This window comes from Triticum dicoccoides, chromosome 4A (assembly GCF_002162155.2).
Source record: "Triticum dicoccoides isolate Atlit2015 ecotype Zavitan chromosome 4A, WEW_v2.0, whole genome shotgun sequence".
NCBI classification, from domain to species: Eukaryota; Viridiplantae; Streptophyta; class Magnoliopsida; order Poales; family Poaceae; genus Triticum; species Triticum dicoccoides.
Window position 1 is genome coordinate 639,769,750 of NC_041386.1, and position 7,256 is coordinate 639,777,005.

At 44.4% G+C, this 7,256-nt stretch overlaps 1 pseudogene; it reads right to left on the minus strand.

Moving 5' to 3' along the window:
• Positions 1-1,574: 1,574 nt before the first annotated feature.
• Positions 1,575-6,573, minus strand: LOC119283939 (annotated as a pseudogene).
• Between the last annotated feature and the right edge of the window lie 683 nt (positions 6,574-7,256).

The following is a 7,256-nucleotide window of genomic DNA, read 5'->3' on the forward strand; positions in this document are numbered from 1 at the left end:
CACTACTGGGAGCTACTGCATGAAGGAGGGGTATCAATTCGATATTCTGTCCACCTATGTTCGTGGAGAAGCAACAAAAACTTTCTTGCAGGTTGTTAAATTGGATGTGCAAAAACAAAGAATCCGATTGTGCGGTGATGATAATGAGCCTATATCACATGTGCCTGGTCTGTAATGCAGCAAGAGAAAGTAGAAATTTTGACAATTTTTATGAATTGACAATCCTGGATGAGTGGCTTGAAGCTAAAGCATCAAAGGGGACTGCCCCGGCAGTGCAGAAGGATATCCGATGGGAGCCACCAGAAGAGAGTTGGATTAAAATAAATGTCGATGGATCTCTGAATAACAATGGGTCGGGAGGTGGGGCTTGAGTGGTTTTGCGAGACTATAGAAACACATTCAGGGCTGTTGCAACGTTTTTTTTGCTGAGCATGTGGAGTTACTTGCTTGCCGAAGGGGAGTACAAATGGCGTCTGAACTTGGCCTCACAAGAGCAGTGATTGAAGCTGACATCCAACGAGTTGCTCGTGCTCTCTGTTCCGAACAGCTTGATCCGTCCATGTTTGGATCTCCCATCCAGGAGAACAAGGATTTTTTATGGCTGACGTTGGTGATTTTCGAGTGACATGGACATGACGAGATGCCAACAAAGCTGCTCATATTTTAGCTAGGGAGGGCTGCCTTTTTAGTTTACTAGCAAAAAGGCTCGTGCGTTGCAACGCTTGGACTGCCACAGATAGGAAAATTAGGCAGCCAAATCTAGCCAAAGCATTTTGCCATGTGGTACGAGAAAATGTTTAAGAATGGGCTATGGCGCCACTCACAACGTGAACAACGAACCCATGGACAACCACAAAATTGGAACAGTCAGTGCCAACCAAAGCATTTTGTCGTGTAGTGCGTCTGGTTGGTCGTCCTACCTCTTACAGAATAAGCAAAGAGAAAGTCGTCAACGCAAAGCAATGCAAAATAAACAGGAAACTCAGGCCGCATCATTCATAAGCCCCATAGAGCACGTAGTTATTTCACCTGTACAAAATGATTTCTCAAAGATATATACTACTTATCTAGTCATTTTCATTTGCCTTGCCATTGGTCACTTCATTGTTTTTTCTTGCATTTAACTAAGTCGTGTACTTGTACTGGGTAGGTTTTGCCGCGAAAGTTACTTTTTTAGCAATCATGTGCTACAAATTTATGCAACAATGTGAATATCCAATGGTTATCTGTTGTGTGCTAGGGTTAGGGGGTATTTATTGATTGGTGACAACTTTTTGACAAATAATACATGGACCAAGAAGTGAGAACCACAATGACATTTTTGTTAGAGGCAGTTGTATTGTTGTAGGGACTCATATTGGCCTTCAGCCCACGGAATGAGGGAATGGATCAAGTTACTATATTTAACAATTTCTACTTTGAAATAATGCGCCGGGTGTAGTGCTTAAACCTTTTAAGTAAGAATTAAACCACCCTTTATAAAAAAATCTACTTTGATATACCGTCTGATTGAAGTCAAGAGCAGTGTCCAAGTAAAAGCTAATTGTGTACAGAATATGTTGGACAGCAACTCATCAAGCAATGTTGTTGTTAATGAAAGAGCAGCACCTTCCAGTTTCTTCACTTAAAGTTCCTTGACGTCCGTTATTGTATTGCTGATCCGAGTTCAACTTCCGTCGAGGAGGTCCGCTTTGTTGAGGCTGGAAATGACCCAAGAACCTGCTCTTTAAGAAAACACAACAGATAAATCTTGTGTGAAATAATATTAGACCAATGTCGGCTTTTTCGATTGGTTTTGTGAGCATGATTTTTGCAGAAATGAAGAAGCTCACACATTTATAGCATCCTGCTTCTCAGGATTTGTGTAGCCATTATTGTAGTAACGATGAAGAGTTCGAAGGAACTCCTGGGATTGGGTTGCTGCCTTCCACTGCCCTCTTTGCTCATAGAAGATCTGTGGCATGTTAGGGCAACTCTAACCGATCCCCAATAACCTGTTAGAGGAGAAAAAAATCCGGTTTTACTCCTCTAACCGGGACCAAGCCGATCCGCAATACTCCATGGTGGAGGATAAATTATCATGAGCCGCCTTCGCCGCCCCTATTTTTATTCCACCGCTAGGTGTACGAGTAAAAATACACCATTTCTCCTCATCCCCGCCTCCTCTGCCTCTCCTCCTCCCCGATCCCCACCGTCGGCGACTCTCCCAGCTATTCCTCGACGCCCCATCCTCCGAATGGCCGGATCCCATTACCGCCACATCTCGCTCCCGATCTGCAGTGCGGATCCATGCCACCATACCAGTGTTTCGTCTTCAAGTGGCACGTCCTCAAGCTGCCACCTCCCCGACGATGCGGCCTCCGCCCGCCGCATCGCTGACTTCCCTGACTTCACTCCATCATGGCAACCATAGAGGAAATACCTTGGCGTTAGCCAGCGAGCGTGCGGGACGTGGGTGGTGAGATCACTGACCGGGAGACCCATAAGAGTAAGTCGATCGGGTCATTCCACATGGCGGAGCTCACTGCCATGGAATATGAACGATGGCAGGTGCGGTTCCCCGACGTGAAGGCTCGGCTCAAATTCCCGTGGGGGACATCGCCCGCCTACCTAGTCCCGCCACAGCCGGGGGTGGTGGATGCGGTGACGTCTCAGGAGGACTCGGAGGCGTGGGAGCGCATCACGGTGGAGGCTGCTGCCGAGGAGTACATAGCGGACCACCACCGCCAGTACCCCGAGCTTGTCTAGGCGGAGCGGGCGGTCAATGGTGAGGTCAACGTCATCTCCAACGACGAGGAGCAAGGCGGCGATGGCGGCGGCAAGGAGGAGAAGGAGTTCTACGTTGAGGAGTGGCGGTGCATTTTCCCCGGCTCCGCGATGAAGGCACCGGCCCGAACCCAATGGGCGGTGGAATGTTGAGACAAGATTGGCTAGACCTCTACCATGGCGATGATGATGAAGAGTAGTTTAGTTTATGGTTTAAGTTTAAATTTATGTTTAAATTTTGATTGTCAAGACAATGTGTTCGGCTAGGTTGAAGGTATGCAAATTTCGGTTGAGACTAGATTGAACTCTACAAATTTGGTTTTTACTCCGTCAAATCAACGAGTTCGGCTAGGTCCGAGCAAAGCTTAGTGGAGTAGAATGGTTAGAGTTTCCCTTAGAATGGAAGAGTTACACTGAGCATTCAAAATACCAAGTTGGATTTGTGTTGACTACTGAATTGACTGCCTACCAACAAATCATTCTGGAATAAAGATATTCAAGATTACAACAGCAAACACTTAAAATAAAAATCAACTATCAACCTTTTGTCAAAAACTATAATCAATAAGAAATGCATGCTATTTTGGTCACAAAAATTTCGGATACAAACACTCAAGCTTTACATTTTGAGAAAATACACTCAAGGTGCTTGGGTGGCAGATGTGTTCGCCCTGTTAACAACCTCTACTGCTAAACTTGTTTCCAAAGAGCAAAGCTGCATGTGCCAATTGATTTAGGAAGTTAATTTTATCATAGGAAGACCTGTTAGAGCAAACGTTTGATATTTGGTATCACCTATCCTGGTATGCCTGACCTTTGCTAAATTGACAAGTATGACAGACCTGACCCTTGATAGTAGCTAGCACAACCTTAATGTTTGTTTGACTTAAATGTGTGGCTAAATAGCCGAACACAATAGCAGGGGGGAAAGTAGTTGTACATATCAAATGATAGGAAAGGGAAGAGCGATGCGACTATTAGAAGTTTAGAACTACTCGGGGAAATTAGAACTACTCCAGAGGTTGTAAAGAATACATTAAAATAGTAGTACACAACTGCACACCTTCTAGGGTATGGATACAAAGTTTTAGTTCAAAAAAGCGCCATTTCAAGATTTGTGTTATGCAGATTATATTACTCGGGAGTCACAGATATAACAAGATGCTAACCTTGCTGTGAGCAGCAGAACCTACATACTGGATGGTTAATACATCACCCATCCTTTAATAGAAATCCATCAGATCATTGGCCGAAGGAGCATGCTGTTCAATTTTAGGTTCTTCAGTGACCTTCAACACTTGAAGTTCACGCCCTAAAGCAGCTATTCCATATGCAAACTGCGCGACATTTATTCTGTCTAAGCAGAGTATGCAGTTTGTCCCGAGGACACCCGTCTATAGTAAGAGAGGTACCATTGTAGCTGCACAGAAATCATCATTTCTTTTGATGTCACATGACTTGGTAACACCCCATTGTCCACTGCAAAACATGTAAAAGATTACCATTAGTACTGCCAGCAGCAAGTCCATTACTTGCACATTAGGCTATTTTTTTCCTTTGGGGTTAGTAGTTTCCATTCGTCTGCACTAGACTACATATTTGTTTTAGATATGCATTTCAAAATCAAGTCTTCTACAGTGATAAGCAAGTCCCTGCCAATCATCTCTTATCTGGCCAGCTATAATACATCTTTTCCTCTCCAAATCATCCTCTCCTTTCACGTTGCCATGTTCTCCTCTCATACGAATGTTTAACCCTGTTGTGAACTAACACTGACCACATATATTATTAAAGACTATTTTAAAACAAATAACATTGGATGTTTTTCTGTGTCAAATCTATACAACAATTTAGATATATGGCCAAACATTAAGAAAATATTGTATTTTATTTGCTGGAGGGGCTCATTTCATGGATTTTTTAAGTCGAACTTATCGATTCTTAAGAAATTGCCTCTTCCTAAATAGGTATACAAATTACTTTGAAGCGTCCAAAGGTTTTGATGATGTAGTTATCTCACAATGGATGAGGTCCGTTAGTTCCATCCAACACATCTGATGCTACCTTGTTTAACAGTTCAAGCAGATTGGTGCCTTCCCTGCAAATGTCATGTAGATTAATATATTATTAGTACTATGTACTTCATGCATAACTAATAGGTTCTTACAAGGGCAAGCTCAGATAGAATATCCTGTCCACAACTAATTTTACTGTAGATAGCAAGAATTATCAGAGAAGTCTTGAGATCTTCAAATACATAACAGACTAACGGTACAGAACTGACACGTGATTTCTGGCCTAATATAAAGCCTTGAAGTTTCCTGAAGTCTTGATCCTCTAAATTCTTCTTCTAATTCTTGCTTTGCTTTATTCCTCACAGGGGATCCTCTTTATGTAGACCTAACAAACTGATCTGAGTAACAAATTGTGGATCTTATCCGTAGTTGGCTTAAGGCCCAAGCTAAGAGATATATTCCTAATTTAAATGATAAACTTCCATGTACATACATAGCTATGATGATAATTGTTGCTATTATGTTCTCATAAGCAATGCTCACTGAAGACTGAACTATATCAGATTGCTGTCCGCAAGTTAACATTACCTCCTTTGCTTGTTCTTCAGATCTGAAAGAGAAAAATCCTAAACAAAAGCAAGAGGAGGAGAGGAAGGGTCAACACAAAGAAAAGAAGTGAAGAAGGTAATGCAACAGTTTGTGTATATTACTGTCTGCGCTTACTATCAGTTTTCGTTCCACAAGAGACTTGCTGTCAACTGTACAATGTGCTGTGAAAATCAGTAGAATTCATAATGACTGGATATAAAATGGTTTCAGAAAGCACAGGCTGGCCGGAGTGAACCTGAGAACATTGACCCTGATGTTGCTGCCATATGATCGGTTTCGGAGGGTGTTGCATGTAGAACTGAATGCTACTTTAGGTGAACTGTCTTTCTGTCTGAACTTTATCTTTCTGTCCTTCGTCCGCGTGTATCAGATCTTGCCTGGATCTCAAGATAGCGCCAGAGGAAACTCTATGATGCATGCTGCAGCGTGAGGTTTTTGAAACAAAATGACTGTAAGCTTAATGATGGAACGTAAACTGAATGGTTACCTTGTTGTAAGTTGGCGATCATCTGTGAAACATTTCATCTTTGAGAAATTTGGATAACTATCGCCCACATGTTGCATCAGCTTCTATGAAACAATTGGCGGTTGCTCGTTTATTCTACTCTTGTTGTTTGAAAGTAACTAAATAGCATATGGATTACAGTTAATTCTGAGATATTTTGTCTTGTGGATCTCTGGTAATTTCTCGAAAAGCAATGCTTGCCGAGTCTTGTAAGACAAAACAAAGCGGCTCGTTCTGCTCGCCACTGACCTTCGCCGCATTGAGCAGCGGTCGTCCTCCATCCTCTCCTAGTTGGCCCGGCTCAAGGACTGCGCCAACGACCGCCTGGCGGACCTTGGCGAACATGTCGGCGATCGCCACCAGGTCCTCAACATGATTCACGGTCTCAATCCCTGTTTTCGCTATGCTGTTCCCATACTCACCATGCAGTCGCCCTTCCCCACCTTCCTGTGATGTCGTGCATTCCTCCTCCTCGAGGAGAGCCACCAAGCCGAGGAAACTCCCCACGACATCGCCCTGCACACCGTGCGCGCACCGGGCCAATAGCTTGCCCTGCGCGCACCGGGCCAATAGCTCCTGTGCGACACATTTGAGGTGAATTGGCAAGAGTGCGACGTTGTTCGAGCGAATGGCTGTGGTGCGACAATTTTGAGCAGGTAAATAGCCCACGCACGACATGGCTGTTAAACTCAACTGATGCCCTTGTTAGCTGTTGGGGGCTGGACCCACCACTTATCCACGTATGCATGGGACCCACCACTTGTCTATACGCGGGACCCACCTCCTCGCAGCTAGAAGAGACGAGCGCCCATGCCCGTCCGCCCGCCGCCGCCCAATCATGCCCTTTCCCCAATATTTCTCTTTTCCGATGACTTAGCGCAAATGTCTACCTCCTCCGCCACGCACTCAAAATGGCGACAGTATGGACCCGTGCTGCTCACAAGGTGCCCTGACTGCCCACGCCTAGACCCTCTTAAACGGTTTGTCACTAAGAGGGATGACAATGGCAATCTTGTGCAGGAATTTGTGAAATGCTTGAGAAAACCAATGGTAGGAAGGGATGGCAAGGTTAGTTCTCAGTTCTTAGCCCGTTCTTTCGCTGTCTTTTGCTCTGATTTCTCCACATTTTGTTTTTTCTCCTCGAATTTGGGATTTAGAGTTCATGTTGTTCTTTTCAGATCTTGAAGAAATGTTACCATTTCGAGTGGATTGATGAATATGTTGATAGGATTCAGTTTGAGGGCTACGTTGATTCGAGCGTGGCCGCAACCTGGAGCTCAATTTGGGCGGGGTGCCGCCGATTACGTTGGAGAATACGGGGAGCTCGGGCGGAGGGGCGGGCAGAGTCATGCCGATGGCGA